Source organism: Dipodomys merriami, unplaced genomic scaffold (genome assembly GCF_024711535.1).
Source record: "Dipodomys merriami isolate MVZ:Mamm:240054 unplaced genomic scaffold, mDipMer1.0.p SCAF_12, whole genome shotgun sequence".
Lineage (NCBI taxonomy): Eukaryota > Metazoa > Chordata > Mammalia > Rodentia > Heteromyidae > Dipodomys > Dipodomys merriami.
Genome location: NW_027202493.1, coordinates 22358141 through 22376756, shown reverse-complemented (window position 1 = coordinate 22376756; position 18616 = coordinate 22358141). Strand labels below are relative to the sequence as shown.

The window sequence follows — 18616 nt, the reverse complement described above, 5'->3', positions numbered from 1 at the left end:
GTAGCCCATGAAGAGAACACCATGGGCTATTCAGGCAGGAAAAGAACTTTATTTACCGAACTGCCCAACTGCTGCCCCTGCAGGGCATGGTGGAGAGGCTTGGTTGGAAAGGAAGGGGCGACCCACCCCTGAGCCAGTCCTATCTAGGCCAGGGACAGGAAGAGGTGTGGCCAGGTGGGGGGGGGAAGGTGTGGCCACACTGGATCTGGATGTGACCTCAGGGTCTAGGACCCTCCTAAGGTCAGATGGGAGGCATGTGACCAGAGGTGGCCCAAGATGTGACCTAACAGGAGGGGAAGGTGACTGCTTCCAGATCTGCCAGTTACCTAGGTAACAGATACTGGGTGGAAACTTAGCCAAGAGGTAGGGAGGTGTCCCTGTGCAGACCTTAAAGGAAGGAGGGAAGGAAGGAAGGAAGGAAGGGAGGAAGGAAGGAAGGAAGGAAGGAAGGAAGGAAGGAAGGAAGGAAGGAAGGAAGGAAGGAAGGAGAGGGAGGGAGAGGGAGAGGGGAAGGGAGAGGGAGGAAGGAAGGCGAGACAATAAAACCTGAAGGATAGCTGAAAGTTGGTGGCTCACTCCTGTATTACTATCTATTCAGGAGGATGGAATCTGAGAATGGCAATTGAAGCTAGCCTAGACAGGAAAGTCTCTGAGACTCTTATTTCCAGTTAACCAAAAAAAAAAAACCTGAAAGTAGAGTTGTGGCTCAATTAGTAGAGAGCTAGCCTTGAATGAAAAATGCTCAGGAATCAGGGACAGTGCCCCAGGCCCTGAATTCAAGCCCTAGGACCTGCACAAAGACAACAGAAACAGAAGGAACAGTACCCCAACTTTTACAAGTGTGAAGTCTTACACTCCCTGGGTCAGTAGCTCAGGAACTGGCCCTGCATCTGATGAAGAGGGCCTTTCTCAGGCTCTTCTTATGGGCTAAACAAACATCTTTAGGACTGACTCCACCAAGTACCAGTTGAACTACAAGTCTAAAGATTATCTCAGAGGTAAGAAGCCTATAGCCTATACAGAATGATTCTTCACGGGTCAGGTGGGATTTTAGTCTGTGTTAGTCAGTTAGTATAACAAATAACTGAGCTAACTTGGCTTTGAAAGAGGAAAGGTTTACTTCAGTTTTAGAGATTTTGGTCCATGAATGGTTGGTCCCATTGTATGGTGGGAGTGGGTAGAGGAAGATGCTCATCTTTTGGTAACCATGAAGCAGAAGAGACAGAAGGAGCTGGGGTCCCAGTGTGCCGTTCAGGGGCCCACTTTCAATGACCCAATTTCCTTCAACTAGACCCCATCTCCTAAGGTGCCACCACCTCCAATAGCAGCACAGGCTGAGAACCAGGCCTTGAATACATGAGCCTTTGGGAGAACAACTAAGACCCAAACTATATTCAAGGCTGAAACTACAACACGGCCAAAGGCATGCCTATGGTTCCCTTTTGAGACTCAAATATGGACTCTCCAGTTCAGAGGGAGTTGCTGGCCTTTGGAGGTGTCTAGAGTCTTTCCTTATCCCACTCACAGGTCCTTTGGGAAGACAGTTCAGGACATCATTTTTCTTTCCTCTTCCTAAGGATAAGGAGGACCATTGTGCACTTGAAGAATAGATGAAATACTCCTGCTCTTGAGTTCAAAAATCTAGAAGCCATGTCAGCCTGATTCAGTGCTCACTGACTCTGACAGATGTTGAGATGTTGGGATAGGTCAAGATTGTTATGAGAAAAAAGAGTATCCAAATCTTTTTGACTCTTTGTTTTCAAGGGATTCTGAAGGAAGGCTGGGGACCTGGCTCAGGTGATAGCATCACCTGCCTGCAAAGAAGTTCAAAATCCTGAATTCAAACCCTGTTATGGCGGCAGGCAGTAGGGGAGAAGTTCTGAGGGAGATGTGACAAAGTGCTACATCAAAAATAAACATTTTAATTAAAATTTACCTGTTATTTAGATTTAAAATAAATCATGCAAAATTAATTTTCTTCACCACCATCCCCAGAAATCTTTTTTTTTTTTTTTGACGTCAGCCATGGAGCTTGAACTCTGGGCTTGGGCATGGTCCCTCAGCTCTTCAGCTCAAGGCGAGCACTCTACCACTTGAGCCACAGCACCACTTCTGGTTTTCTAGTGGTTTATTGGAGATAAGAGTCTCATGGACCTTCTTGCCCAGACTGGCTTTGATCCTCAGATCTCAGCCTTCTGAGTAGCTAGGATTACTGGCTTGAGCCACTGAAATCTTTCAGCTCCCAGAAATCTTTTCTGTATTCTATGTAGATAAACCACATGGCATTTATGTTTGTAGGATTTGCTTATAGACCCAGAAAAGGCATTAGATACAATTATAGAAATACATATGGAGACAGACAAATCAGCTGCCTGTACAGATGATGTTGGATTTAGTCTCGACCATGAAGTGCAAGTGTACAACATTTGCCAGCTGAAATGCTTAGGAAAATGTAGGTTGCATGATAGAATATAAACAGCAACAGGGCAACTTGGATCAAGAAAGGCAGGCTCTTCCACTCAAGACTTCAACTATTGCTTGATCTTTTGAAACTTGTTTGATGAACTCACAAACTTCTCTCTGTTAATTTCCTTAATTGTCCAATATGGACTTTTTCCTTTTCTTCACCTACCTGCCCCATGCTGAATATTGAACAACAGAGCTTCATGCATCTAGGCATGCACTTTACCATTCAGCTACATCCCAGCCCCATCTTTGTGAGACAGGATCTCACTTTGTAGCCCTGGCTGGACTTGAACTCAAGCTCCTCTTTCCCCTGACTTTCCATTCCCTCAGTGTTTCTATACCAGGGTCTTGACATTATACCTGAAACTTGTGCTAATCAGAAGTCAATGGTGGTCTAGGCTCACTGACAAATCAATAGTTGGCCTAAATGTAACATTTTATGAAACATATCCCTTTCTTCCATGCTTTTTCAAAGTTTATTTCATTAATACATTGGCAATAGGCTGGTGGCCACCAAAAACAAACAAAAAGGAAAACCTCCAAATTCTAAAGACTTGGCAGTCAGAAAACATGAAACATTTAACAGAGTCACTGAGATGTACTTTCAATTGATTTAAACAACCACTATAAGTTTACGATAAAAATAGAAATGAGGAATGTGGTTCCCATTAAGTAAGACTATTATTCTATTTGGACAACAAGAGGCCTCCATTTTTTACCACTCAAAGAGCTGGCCTTTTGACAGAAAAGAGAATGCCCAGGGTGTGAGCATTCAAAACAGTGCAAGGAAGCCTCAACCAACGTTAAAAGTGACTTGGAGACCATAGACATTTGAGACTGGAAAGGATTCCTATCCTGGGGCTTGTGGCCTTCACAGGATGCTCAGAAGAGGTGTAAAATGAGGAACTGCTTGCAACTTCCCAGCTAGCTTTAAAAAATAAACAAACAAACAAACAAAATACAAAACAGCCCTGGTCTTCATCAAGGTCCTTGAAGATCATGGACCTGGTGCCGTCATTGCTTAACTGATTTAAAGGGGAGGTGACCCAGCTCTTCCAAGACCCAGGAGACCTGACATAAGCACCCCCCCCGCAAAGTGCACTAGGTAAAGAGCCTAGAAGAACACAATATCCCTTAATGGGTTGTGCTTGCGCTTGGTTGCATGAGGCATTGCTTCAGGAAGCTAGTGGCTAAAACCTTCCATGCTTTTGTATGAGGCCACAGCAAGTGTTATTTAGCGGAGTCTTCATGAGAGATGTGGATTTTAAGGGCGACCTTAGGTCATACAGAGCTAATCAAGCGCAAACAATAAGAAAAATGAACCTGACAGTCAGCAAGTATCTGAGGACTTTATCAAAAAGAATTAGAAATGGACAAATTCACTGGACACTGCTTCGAGGATGAAATCTGCAAGGTGGCGTTGTGTGGCAGAGATTAAATTATTTATTCATTGTTAATTTATTTATTTATGGATGTGCAAATGTCCTTGCTGCTGCAGGTGCTCTGGGAACTCTGAAAAGACCAGTGCTTTTTTTGTTTTTGTTTTTTTTTCCTCTTAGATCCAAGCCTAGAATATTGGTCCATTTAACCCATTCTTCCCTTAAGGCCAAGAGCACTGACTTTTATCTCAGCAGAGAGGAGGGGAAATACATGGCAGGGAAGGATGGGCACTTGAGCAGACCTAAGCACCCCAGGAGTGCAGCTTTATTCAGGATTCTGGGGAAGCCTCCAAGCAGTTTAAATGTCCAACAAATTAGCAAATGAATGCCTATGTCAATATGTGAAAAATCCTTCGTTAGTCTACACAGATAAAAAGTCTCTGGAGAAGGCTCACAAAACGCAGGCTCTTTTTCTTTGTCTTTTCAATGCATTTAATTTTTAAAGTTGGGTGGCACAGTGCTTCTAGAGTTCTATGAAAACCCACAAAAGTTATACACACACACACACACACACACACACACACACACACACACACACACACACAATTTCTAAAGGGAAATAGCCTCCAAGTGACTCTTGGGAGGAAAAAAGGGATGTGAACCAAGCAGTTTCTGCTATTCAATAGTACCCTCCCCAAAGGGAAAAGCCCACAATCCATCTTCAGGAGTTCTCTACACATGGGGCAAAACAAATAATTACTCTGTGTGTGTGCACAAGGACATCATTTCCACCCTCAGGAAAACCTGAGGGTGAAAGTGATAACAATCTTACTTTCTTAGGGTTAGAGCAACAATGATGAATGAAAAATGGTTGTCCTGTGTTCCTGCTGACCCTGCCCAGTGAGAATGCTATGTAGGATGCGACCTTCAGGAAAGAAGCCTCAGCAAGGCGGATGCAGACATGAAGAGGAACCTCAGAAGGCAGTGCCTGGAGTAAGCAGGAACGAGACCCACTTGTATGAAGTATGGGATGGCTCCAGAGCCCTGGAGCTGAATCTACTTGCTATAACTTGGTAAGGATGCTGAGCAAATAATTTGACTTGGAAAATGCTGCATTTCATAATGTATAGTTGCCTCTTAAGGTGGATTAGAAATTTCTCTTGAATATGGTGGGAAGCCTCCACCAAAGGATGATAACAGAATAGGAATCTCCTTTGAATATAATAGCAAGATTTTATTTCCCATGTTCAGTTATTCTTGATCCTTAAAATGTAATAGATTAGAACCAAAGTACTAAATAAACTAAGAAGTGGTGTGTGTGCTGGGCCTGGGGCTCAGGGCCTGAATATTGTCCTTGACTTTTTTTTTAATCCCTCAAGGCTAGCACTCTACCATTGGAGCCATAGCTCCACATCTAGCTTTTTGATAATTAATTGGAGATAAGAGTCTCATGGACTTCCCTACACAGGCTAGCTTTGAACCATGATCCTCAGCTTCTTGGATAGCTTGGATTACAGACATGAGTCACTGATGCCTGGCTGAAGAAAAAAAAAGCTAATAAGGTTTAAAGGAGAAAAAATATAGATAGGACTTTTCTATATTATTGATCATCACTGTCATTTTAAACTATTTTGATAGCTTCACACTATGTACCAATTTCCTGGAGAAAAAACAATCTCAAAAAAATCTCACCTTATCAGACTTCTTGGATTTGCCTAAGAGTAGAATCTGGTCAGTAACAGGGCTAAACCAGAGTTTAACAAAACTATTAATTCCTTAAGTAGGTTTTCAACTTCTGAATTCCATAATTAATTTTTCCATAATTTAATTTTTTGAAGAGGAATTAAAAGCCCTCCATTATAGAGGAGTTTTCATTCATAACACTGGTGCCCATTTAATTTTTCTCCAAAATAAGAAGGTGAGCCCTTCTTTCTATTATTTTAAGTTAAAAGCTTCTAATTTTAATAAAGGAGAGAATAAAAGGATAAAAGTGCAAATCTAGATGATGTATTTTGATGTATTTTATTTGAAAAAAACTACCTAGGAATACAGTAGTTTACTCTCCTAGTATAAAACAGAACCTATCATTTTGAACAAAAACACAGTTTTGACACTTATGTGTGAATTTGTGCTCAGTAGGGAACTTGCAAACAAGTAGTTTGGGATGGGGGAAAGAAGGGACTTCTTTCACTGTTTACTTTTCTTTTTCTTACTAAAGTTTGATTTCCTGGAAAATGCTAGGGCAGTGCAGTTTCATCACAATGTTTTTTTTTCTGTTTGTGCAGTACAGGAACTTGAACTCAGGGCCTTAATACTTACTGTAGTTTTTTGCTCAAGACTGGTGCTCTATATACTTGAGTCACAGCTCCATTTCCAACTTTTTGCTGGTTAACTGGAGATAAAAGCCTCATATCCTTTTCTACCCTGACTGGTTTCAAACTAAGATCTTCAGATCTCAGCTTCCTGAGTAGCTAGGATTACACCTGTGAGATACCAGCACCTGGATGACTTTGACAGTCCTGTGAGGGTTTCAGTGGAGGGTTTCTTCCTGTCCTCCAGAACCTCTGGCTCCTCCAGCTCCCCAGCTCCCCTCCACCATGAGGCCTCCTAACCATCATCTCCTTCTTTTGCATTTTCTGCTTTATTACCTCTTTATAGTGCTTGGTAATAATAGCACTTCTCTGTGACAAACACTACTTACTGCTTTGCATATACTAACTAGTTATATACTCAAAATACCCTTTCTGGGAAGACTGAATCATTTGTTCTTATTTGCAGATATAGAATGGAGGCTCAGAGAGATCAAGTAATTTACTGTGTTCTGTGCCTAGCTCCTTGGACAGTTTGCATATGTGTTTCTGTCTGCCTCCTGTTCGTTTCCAGAAGATAAGTGGAGAAGAATGCCTGCCTTGCTCATCAATATGTCTACAGTAGTTGCACCAGAGTCTAGCATGCAGTAGGTGTTCAAGAAATGTGGCCAACTAACTGGCAATTTCTTTGCTACCTTTCAGCTTCCAAAGGCATTTTTCGGATCTAGGTATTGCCAGATAGCCTAAGCACTTCATTATGTTCATATGATAATGCACAGAGAAGCAGGTATGATCTTCTGGTCCTCTGGTCCTTCACTCTTTTCAGGTCTGGAGTGAGGTGAGAATTGGCATTTCTGCTATGAAAAATCAAATACACCATATTCTCATAGTGTACAGCTCTCTGAGATGGGAGAAACCTTAGAGATGCAATTCTCTGCCCTCCCTACAGACACCTGTCCCCTGAGCTTTCAGCTTTGGTGCTTCTGGCTTCCAGCTACCTTTGCCAATGAGAGAACACAGCAGGAGATGTGATACACAGCTGCAAGGGAGTACTAACCCCATGGCTTCCTTGATTGGGCATCGTGATTCTGACTCTAGCCATTCCTCTTATAATTATCTCCTGAATGGTTCCTTCCAGATGTGGATGCATCTTTCAGACTCTCTGAAGAGCAGAAGCTTCCTTGTTCTTCCAGGCTGTTACCAGTCCTTAGAGGCCTCAATATCCCTTGTAGAGTGCTTCAATCTGGATCACACCTCTGCAGAGGACTACGTATTGCCTCATTCTTGAGAAACCTGCTAAAATTCCTCCTCCTTCCTGCAGATGCTAATGCAGAGGCCACAGCCTGATTCCTAGCTGATGCCCTAGTTCCTTCCCTCTGCAGCAGGGCCCATGTCTCTTTACCCATCTCCAGTATTCCAAGGGGTCTACTCTACTTATAGACTCCGCTGTTTATTAAAATGCTGTTTGTTGGGCTGTAGGTATAGCGCAGTTGTAGATCACTGGGCTAGTAGGTAAATTACACTTCAATGCATCAGAGTTAATTTTTTAAGTCATGTACCAGAAGACACAACCAAATAATTATATTTTATTTATTTTCATTACTGAAGGTTGAATTTAGTGCCTTGCTCTACCACTCGAGCCCTTTGTAGTGGTGGTCCCTTTGCTTTATTGTTTTAATTTAAATTTTGTTGCAAAGGTGATGTACAGAGTGGTTACAATTACATAAGTAATCAGTTCATTTCTTTTGGAACAGTGTTACCCCTCCCTCATTTTCTCCCACTTTCCCCCCTTCTGACCCTCTTTCTCCACCAAGTTGTAAAGTTCATTTCCAACATAGTGTCTAGCGAGCATCACTGTTGAATTGGTTCATGCTTTGTCCCACCATTTCTGTAATTTTCCTTCCCTTTCCCAAACCACATAAACTTATATTTAAGACAAAAAGCAAAGAAATAAAAAAACAGTGACAACAGAGAATAAAACAAAGGGGCAAAAAAAAGAAATAACTGCAAGTAATACAATAAAAAACCCTTTTTCCATTTCTTAGAATTCATTTCAATAAGCATTTTTATATGGTCATATGCATATAACTATTGAGCCATTGTGATCCTTAAGAATATCCTAGACATATTCTAGTTATTACAAATGAGGAAAACCATACAGCCTTTGTTTCTTTGAGTCTGGCTTACTTCACTTAATATAATCTTTTCCAACTCTTTCCATTTATGAATTTCCATTTTCTTAAGAATGTCATTCTTTCTGATGGAAGCATTGTGTATATATAACACATTTTATTATTTTATTTTATTTATTATGTTTTATTTTTATTATATACCACATATATTATCACATTTTATTGATCCATTCATCTACTGAGGGGCATCTGGGTTGATTCCATATCTTAGCTGTGGTAAACAATACTGCAAGGAACATGATTGTACTGGTGGCTTTAGTGTTGGCTGGTTTGTGGTCATTTGAGTAAATACCCAGGAGTGGGATTGTTGGGTCATAGGAAAGTTCTATGTTTAGTCTTCTGAAGAATCTCCATACTGCTTTCTAGAGTGGTTGAACAAGTTTACATTTCCACCAAAAGTATAGGAGCATTCCTTTTTGGCCACAACCCCACCAGCATCTGTTATTATTAGTTTTCTTAATAATGGTCATTCTAACCGAAGTGAGGTAGAATCTCAATGTGGTTTTGATTTGCATTTCTTTTATGACCAGAGATATTGAACATTTCTTCATGTGTCTATTGGCCATTCTTATTTCTTCTTCAGAGAAGTCTCTTTAAGTCTTTAGCCCATTTATTATGGGGTCATTGAAAGGCTGTATATGACAAGCCTACAGCTAGCATTATACTTAATGGTGAAAAGTTAAAACCATTTCCTCTAAAATCAGGAACAAGACAAGGATGTCCACTCAGTCTCTCCGCTCATCTTCAAGACATTATTGGAATGCCTAGCTAGAGCAATAAGGCAAAAGACAAACATAAGGGAGATCTAAATAAGGAATGAAGAAGTAAAACCCTCCCTCTTTGCAATGACATGATTCTGTATTTAAAGAACCAGTAGATTCCTCTCCCAAGTTACTTGAGTTGATCCAAAATTTTGGCAGAGTAGCAGGATATAAAATTAACCCACAAAAAACAGTAATTTTTCTGTATGCCAACAAAGAGAAGGATGAGAGTGAAATCAGGAAAGCAACTCCTTTTGTAATAGCCTCAGAAACACAAAATACCTAGGAATCAACTTACCTAAAGGTGATGAAAACTTTAACAACCTGAAAAAGGAAATTACTGTAAAGTAGACTTAGGGAAGTAGAAAAACCTCCCATGCTCCTGAATTGGGAGGATTTCCATCATGAAAATGGCAATACTGCCCTAAGCTATCTACAAATTCAATGAAATGCCCATGAAAATCCCAACAACATTCTTCAATGATATCAAAGATGCAATCCAAAAATTCATATGGAATAGAAGACCCCAGTAACAAAAACAATCCTTAGAAGGAAGAACAGTGCCAGGGGAATATCAATACCAAACTTCAAACTCTATTACAATGCTATAGAAATAAAAACAGCTTGGTACTGGCACAGTAACAGACCTGAGGACTGATGGAATAGACTTGAACACCCAAAAATGAACCCACAGACCTATAGCCATCTAATCTTTGATAAGGGAGTCAAAAAAACACAGGATGGAAGAAAGACAGCTTCTTCAACAAATGGTGCTGGCAGATTTGGCTATACATGTGCAGAAAACTGAAGTTAGATCCTTATATATTCACCTTGCACCACAATCAATTCCAAGTGAATCAGACACTTCAATGGAAGACCAGATATGCTGAAAATATTACAGGCAGGGATAAGGGAAACAGTTGGGCTCCTTGGCACAGGTTAAAAGCTCCTAACTAAAGATCCAGATACACAAAAGAAATGCTGTATAAATGGGATTGCATCCAGTTGAAGAGTTTCTGCACAGCAAAGGACATAGATAGCAAGGGAAACAGAAAGCACATATAATGCGAGAAGATCTTTACGAGCTATGTACCAGCAAGGACCTTATATCTAAAATATACTTAAAGGTCAAAAAGTTAAACCCCCAAAATAACTCCTCAAAGTCCCTTTACTTTTCGCAATATTTTTAGGTAGAGTCTCACACTAACTTTGCTAAGGGCAGCTTCAGACCATGAATTTCTTGTCTCCACTTCCCAAGTATCTGGGATTATAGATACCAAGTAAAATGCTGGGCCCTTCTCTAAGTAGACAAATACACAACTATAAATCCTGGTTAGAATCAAGTGTTTGGTAATACTGGGTTCATCCCAGAGCCTTGTACATGCTAGGTAAGTGCTCTACTGCACACCTGCATAAGGCAACAGCATATAATATTGGGAGAAAGTGCTACTGTAAAGTCTCATTTAGAGATAAAACCAATATTTTATCACTATATGGGAGATAGTCAAAAGTGGTAACATAAGTTATTAATGCAGAACTAGATTGTAGTGTTTGGAATTAGACAACCTAATGTCTAATATTCTAACATTTGTTACTCTAAAATTTTGTTGCAAATGTGTCAGGTTGCATTGATTCTATGTCCATTCATTTCTTTAGGCACTTCCATGAAATTTTTAATAATATTTTCTTAACTTTTTTAGGATTAATCAATATAATAAGTTTTATAATATATAATGTTTCAAAACCTTTTTACTTGCCTTAATAGGTTTTCTCTCAGAAAATCTTTCATCGAATTTCACTATTTAAGAATAATCACTATGATCACCAATAAATATACAAATCTGAACTTACTGACTAGTCAATAGATGTCAATGTTCATGTAATACAGCAAGGTTTTTAAAGAATTATCACCAGAGCTAGAAACCAATGGCTCTTATCTATAATCCTAGTTACTCAAGAGGCTGAGATCTGAAGATCACTGTTCAAAGATAGCCCAGGCAGGAAAGTCTGTGAGACTCTTATCTCCAATTAATTACCTACAAGCTGAAAGTAGAACTGTGGGTCATGTGACCGAGTACCAGCCTTGAGCAAAAATGTATGGGGATAGTCACCAGGCCCTTGAGAACAAGCCCCAGCACACACACACACACACACACACACACACACACACACACACACACACACACACACACACACACACACACACAATTATCTCATCAGCCTGTCATATTTCATTCCTTACACTGAAAAGAAAAACTTTATTGCTAAAATCAAAGCATAAGACAAATATTCTGAAATTCTTTTCTTAGATAAGCTAATTGAGCAAATGTGATTAATCTATGAAAATGAAGAAGAAAGTGGTACTAGTAATTTATTCATTTATTTACCAGTAAAATACACTTCTCTATTAAGCCATTCTAAGACTTTTATTCAGACATGAAAAATAAATACATAACTCTCTTGCATCTCTCCTAAAAACAAAAACAAAAAAATAACTGATAAACCTTCTAAAATGATGTTTAAGGATAAATCCACAAGAACCCAGACAACAGTAGTGAACAGCGCCTCCTATGACTTATCAACATGATTTTAATGTTGAAAAGTGGAGACATGAATGAGTCACTGAAGAGCAGAGCTGAAATCCCAGCACATGAAGAGACACATGCAGATAAGAAGGAAGTGAATTTACAAAGGAATTCTCATCTGGAAGCAGGAACCGAATTTGGATGCATTGTCCAAAAAGAAATGCATTTGTCAGGCACTGGTGACTCATCTCTGTAATCCTAGCTACTCAGAAGGCTGAGATCTAAGGAATTTGGTTTGAAGCCAACCCCAGGCAGGAAAGTTGACGAGACTCTCATCTCCAATAAACTATTCAGAAAAAAGCTGAAAGTGGTTCAAGTTGTAGAGCACTAGCCTTGAGCACAAACAGGCTCATGCACAGTGCCCAGGCCCTGAGTTCCAAGGACCAGCAAAAAAAAATTTTTTTTTAAAGAGAAATGCACTCTTTACCTTATGTAACTGTAACCCCACTGTACATCACCTTTATAATACAATAAAACATTTTTAAAAAAGAATTGTGTAAATCAGGCAAAAGAAGAAATGGGAAAGAGGAGAAAGCTTGACTGAAGACTTGTTAGGCTCTCTGCAGACTTGTGATATTCATTTCCCTTCCCATGGAGAGAACAAAAAAAATTCTTTGGAGAAGTTATGGAATGAGGATCTGCATTTGATGATATCAGAGAAACTAGACCTAGCATCAGATGTTTTATTACTGATTTACTAAAATTGAGGATTAAATTAAAGTTTACTCACTCAGTGGTTAACTACTTGATTACCTTGACTCATTTGGCTCCAAATAGTAACAAGGGTTATATTCCAGAAAATGAGAAGATTCTCCATTAAGAAAGGTACGCAAAAGTCAGGCACATTGTTGCATCCCTGTAACTTCAGCACTCTGGAGGTTGAGCTAGGAAGATCATAGGCTCAACCTATGAGAGTTCAAGGATAGTATCAGATACATAGTGAAATCTGGTCTCAAGAAGAAAAGAAAGAAGAGGAGGAGGAAGAGACAGGAGGAGGAAGAAAAGGAGGAAGAGGAGGAAGGGAGGAAGAGAAAGAGCAGCAGAGAAGGATAGGAAGGGGGAAGAAGAAAGTGACACTCAATAAGAGAAAAAAAATTCCAAAGTTGACATTTTGATGTCATCCAATGACAGATATTTATATGCTAGGAATAATGTGTCTTTTGAAAGTAACTCTTTTGTTTTGTGTTTGTTTGTTTGTTTGTTTTGAGTACTTATTCTTTTTGTTGTTGTTGTTGTCCGTTATAGAGCTTGAACTCTGGGCCTGGGAGCTGTCCCCTCAGCTCTACAGCTCAAGGCGAGCACTCTACCACTTGAGCTACCACACCACTTCCTCGAAAGTAACCCTTGCCAGGTGGCTCACACATGTAATCCTAGCTGCTCAGGAGGCTGAAATATGAGGATCGTGGTGACCCGCACACACACCCCAAAAAAGAAACTTACTGGAAGAACTTCTATTTATACTCATGCTATTCAACACAAATTCTGAAATATGCATAGAAATCTTGATTCACCTCTTAGAAAAGTACTAGTTTATCCGCTGAAAGAGGGCAAATGCTTTGACAAAGATAGGCATGATCAAGGTCGGAATAAAGCTGTTTTCCATCATGCTAGTGTATTCCTTCTGTGCTAAGTTCTTCCAGTGCAACATGGAAGACTTAGTAGCCTCATGCACAAATGATATATCTTAAGCATAGATTCATGACATAAGAGCTAAATGAAATTTTCTTTTTTTGGGGAAGGGGGGTTTGTAGGACCTGAACTCTGGGCCTGGGCACTGTCCCTCAGCTCTTCAGCTCAAGGCTAGCACTCTACCACTAGAGCCACAGCGCCACTTCTGGCTTTTTTTTTCTTTTTGCTTATGTGGTGCTGAGGAATCGAACCCAGGGCCTCATGCATGCAAGGCAAGCGCTCTACCACTGAGCCACCTTCCCAGCCCCTAAATGAAATTTTCTGAAGAGTAGCATCACGTGTTTAAGGATCAATATGAACACTTTCGTTAAATACTCTTGGCTTCTTAGCAGTGGTATGTAACCTTTTTCTGCTAAGAGCCATTTGGATACTTACACCATAATTCAAGGACCATATAAAGTTATCAATATAGGCAGATGACTATGGGAAGATGAGGAGAAATTGCATGTGTCTGTCCTGTCATATACTAAATCATTTTATGGACCTCATATGGCCAAAGGGCCGGAGGTTCCTTTACCTTGGCAGAATTGCTAAAGGATTTCAGTGTTTTCCCATTGGCCTAAGAAGTAAGGGTTCCATACCTTTTCCATAACTTTTCAGGCAGCAAAGCTACTTAAAATCTCTGTCTCAACAAGCACTTCTTACAAGAAAAGGTGATAATGATTTCAGATTGGAAGTTAATTTGTGGTCAATGCCTCAAAAAAGGCTAGAAGTTAGGAAAGAGTTTTATAAATAAGCAAGGTACAAAAGACTTGAGTTGTTTCATGTATTTAAGTAAAATATAACAGTCTCAGCATTGGGAAGAATTTAAAACATTTTGACCCAAAGATAATAGTCCAAATGTTTCCCATAAAAGTCAGTTTTGAGTAGATAAAACTTATCGGTGTTTTCTTCTTGCAAAAATAAAATTGTAGTAATTTTAAAATAAAACAAAATGAAATTATTGTTGTTTGATTGTAAGAAGTTATACAAAGGAGTTTCAATTGTACCAGTCAAATTATGAGTACAAATCATAATGCTTTTCTATCTTTCTCAATCCCATTCATATACTCAAGTCACATAATTCAATTTTTATATAATAATGTACATTGGATAAAATGACAAAGTGAAATTATTTTAAGACTAAAACTTTTAAAACTAATGGCCTATGGGGAAATCAAAGTAAAAACTTAATTTCAATTTGGAATATGATTACAAAGGCATAAAATCAGCAATTGAATGCTACGCTTCTTTTATTTATATAAATTTCATTTTTCTTTTTAATTTTCCCAATTACTATAGGTCTAGTTTTTTTTTTACCTCTTCATTTTTATTTTTATTTTTTGCATGTACTGGGGAGGGGGTAATCTTTATGAAAAATGTTTTCTACAATGTCCATTCATCTCTCCCTGTTTCCTGCAACTTGGACTTCTACCAAATGTGACTCACCCAGTTACATTCTTCTGCCAAATTCCCAATATCTATGTGAGTTCACTTAGGTTTCAAGCTACTGTTGAATTTTTCAATTTTTCTTGGTGTTCAGACCCATTGGAAGCAATTGGTTAACAGCACTAATATTTTTGGAGCAAATCCTATTGTTTATTAACCATGTATATACTTTACTACCCAAGTACAAATTTCAAAGTTAAGTGTCTTCACCAGATAGACTAAGAAAAACCCTAGACAGTTAGAAGACACCAGCCAGCCTCATGTTGCCAAAGAAAATAAGAAAGACCTGACAAAACTACAGGCTTAGCATTAGACAGACACATAGATCGAATTAATGTGCTTTTTCTCATGCAAAGGAAAAAAATTAGATGCAAACTTTACATTTAAAACTGTATTGTTCCCTTCTAATCTGGCCACCATCCGAGTGGTGATCTGGATGTAAGAAAGAGATGAATGGGAGACACTGGCAGGGATTGAAGCTTGGGGATGAATGTGGAAATGTAGAATGGATGTTTCTTTCTTTCTTTCTTTTTCTTTCTTTCTTTTTTTTTTTTTTTTTGGCTTTGAGTTGACTGTTGTTTCTGTCTGTGTTTTAGAACTGATCCGAGAGGACAGGGAAGTCAGTGAGGGCGATTCTAAGGAGCCTCCCTCTCTACAGCTGCTGCCGAAAGGATTACCGTGCTTCAACCACAAGGCAACATTGCACAAGTAGCCTTTGAACAAAAGTCATGGATACTATTAATGATATGGTAATCCTTAATCGAGCTACCTCCCAGTAGTGATTATACTGACATGGGAAGAATATCCAAGTCGTGGAGGCAGCCCACAACAACACTGTGTCATTGTTCACCCAAGGCTTGACCAGGACTAACTTTTAACAGCATCTCCAATTCCACCTTTCCCTCTGGAGCCTCCCCCCGCCCACCCCCTTCCACTCCTCACAACTCCTAACTCCTGCTCTCTTATTCCCACCCCATCGTGGTATGAAAAAAAAAAAAAAAGAGTGGCAAAGAAAACCCTGCTCCTAAATCTTTTTTCTTTTTTCCTAGATTTGTTTTTTGCAAGTTCCCACACACATTTAGTGTCTTCTCAAAATTCATGCAGTCCACTGTCTGTAGGAACTATTTCCATGTGAGAGCAAGACCACACAAAGGTTAGTTTGGTGGGTCCCAGTGAAGATGTTTTAATTGTCTCTCAATAGATCCTTCTATCATTTGACTTGCAAATCTTGCACTTTTGCTCTCCGATAACATGTTCAGAATTAGACAATTTGTCAATAAAATTTTGAAAACTCCTTAACCATGATATGGAGAGACCAGTGGTTTCCCATTTGACGTGATTCAAACATTTAAAGGGAGCGAATCTTCTGTCTCTCTTTGCTGTAGGTGTCCCTTAGCACAGAGGATTCCTCTTCACAAGGAAAGTGATCTTCATGAAGAAGAAATATATTTATAATTTTATGATATTATTTATGTGTGATAAATGTGAGTGCATTAACATTTCAAGTGAAATGATAAATGTGCTAATGATAAAGACTAACAATAAACTATCTCCTTACAACCAGCCTAAAATATTCATTTTCTTAGGGCTTACTAAAAGTATAAAATGATGCCATTTCCTTACTGATCCAAAACAAGCCTGTAAACAAAATGCATAACTAATATAGTGCTATGGGTTCTCTCCTATATTCATGAGACCATGTAGATAATCTTTCTAAACCCCTTTATAAGTCATGCTTACGAAATATTGTCATTTTCTTAGGGCTTACTAAAAGTATAAAATGATGCCATTTCCTTACTCATCCAAAACAAGCCTAAACAAAATGCATAACTAATATAGTGCTATGGGTTCTCTCCTATATTCATGAGACCATGTAGATAATCTTTCTAAACCCCTTTATAAGTCATGCTTACCAAATATTGTCATTGAGGTATGAAATAAGAATTTGTGTGTATTTTTAAAAACGAGATATCTCCATTTGATCATACAAAATAATATGTTTCAAAATGGAAACAGGAAATATTTTTCTTTGTTGCTGGTTTTGTTTTCTTTTTGTCTTGTTTGTTCATTTATCTGTCTTTGAGAGGGGAAAGGGACATAGAGATGTAGAGACAAAGAGTGAACAAATGCAGCAGCGGTACTCATTAGATACTATGTTGAAAATGAACTATACAACTTGTAGGTGGGATGGGAGGGAAAAATTGGGAGACAGTGAGGAAAGGGGTGACAATGTCCAAAAGGAAATATACTCTTTACCTGACTTATGTGACATTAACCTCTCTGTATGTCACTTTTATAATAACAATAAAAACTTTAAAGAAAAACAAACAAAAATAGGTATCCCTGGAAACTACCATTATGCCACTTTATCTTTCTTTAGGTGTTTGGAAAAATACTATTTTCTTTTGGAAATTTGCATGTATTTTAGTAGAACTGCCATCTTTAGTAACTATGCATATTTTATTTAATATATGACACACATCACATTGTTGGGGGCGTATTCTATTTAATACAACACAATAAATAGTACAAAAGTTCATATGTCATTGTGACAATTTAGACAGTTCAGAACTAATAAAACTACTGACTTCTAGGCTAGTACTAATCATCAGTTGGTTATTTTTTAATCATTTTTCAGCCTTTTGGCTATGATGAACAACTGGTTGTTTTTGAAGACTGAGCTTGTGGGAAGGGGATGGGAACAGAAAATTCCTCCCTTTTGACTTCATGCACATTTCTACAGTATTTCCATATATACAGTATATTTCAATATATACATGTGTTGCTTTCCTCACTTAAAAGATAATAACAATAAAATTATATTGAGTGAAGTCAGGCTGGGTGAAACTAAGAGCACATGTTTTCTTGTATATGTAGAAGTGAGATGTAAAATATAAATTTACATTAGAACATACACGAGGCTATATGAGTATATATACAAACTAAAGTATGGTATTCACTGTTGTAGATTCCAGTCGTGTAACCCTTTAAACAGTTAACAGACAATTTAAGAAAATAAATACCAGGAAATGGAGACATACTTGGTCTGAGGAGAGTAGGGCCAAAGGAAAGGAGAGTAGACAAATGGAGAGAGAAATGGTGGGCAGCTACAGCCATAAGACTCAGTGACATATGTGGAAATGAAGCCAGGTAACCTGAAGGGATGAGTGGAGTTGGAAGAGATAAGGGATTGAGTGATGGAAAAGGTAACAGTGATCAAGATTATTACTTAAAGGTAATAAAAATTAATTTAATTTACAAAAGTGATAGTAACAATAGGGAGCCAGAAAAGATGAATTGCATGGAATACCTGAACATCTCACTCTTTTTCAATACTTAGGCTTTGTGAAGTTATTTCATTCTGACAGTTTCAGCCACAGCAAAATACAGAGAAATGGCTCTAAAATTCTGGCTCGTGTCAAAATGTGTTATACAAACTAATATGTCAAATAAAAGCATGGAAGCATGTTCAGGATTTGGAAGCAGAAAGATCATAAATTCAAGACCAGCCTGGGCTGCAAAGATTCTGGTACCCCACCCCCGAAAAAAGTTGGAGGTATGACTGAACTATAACATTGTCTACCTAGTAACTAAGAGACCACCAAAAAATAAAAAAATAAAACAACAGCAAACTCAGTATGTGATTTTAATCACCCCCCTTCTTTTTCCCCTTTTCCTGAGAGGAAGTATCTGATCACCACACCTGAAACCTGAAAATCATAAACCATAATTTTATTACCTGGGAAGTATAATGAAAAAAAAAGTTGTCTTTTGCCTAATATTTTGGTCTCTTAACCAAGTGGGTAA

General features: G+C 38.7%; 1 long non-coding RNA gene across 1 annotated transcript; it reads left to right on the top strand.

The window, feature by feature from the left end:
• The first annotated feature begins 599 nt into the window (after window positions 1-599).
• Window positions 600-18404, top strand: LOC138823038 (uncharacterized). The gene is made up of 5 exons (XR_011370719.1): window positions 600-998; window positions 4686-4918; window positions 15406-15558; window positions 15859-15962; window positions 18150-18404. It is a non-coding gene; the product is annotated as an uncharacterized lncRNA (long non-coding RNA).
• Window positions 18405-18616: the final 212 nt, after the last annotated feature.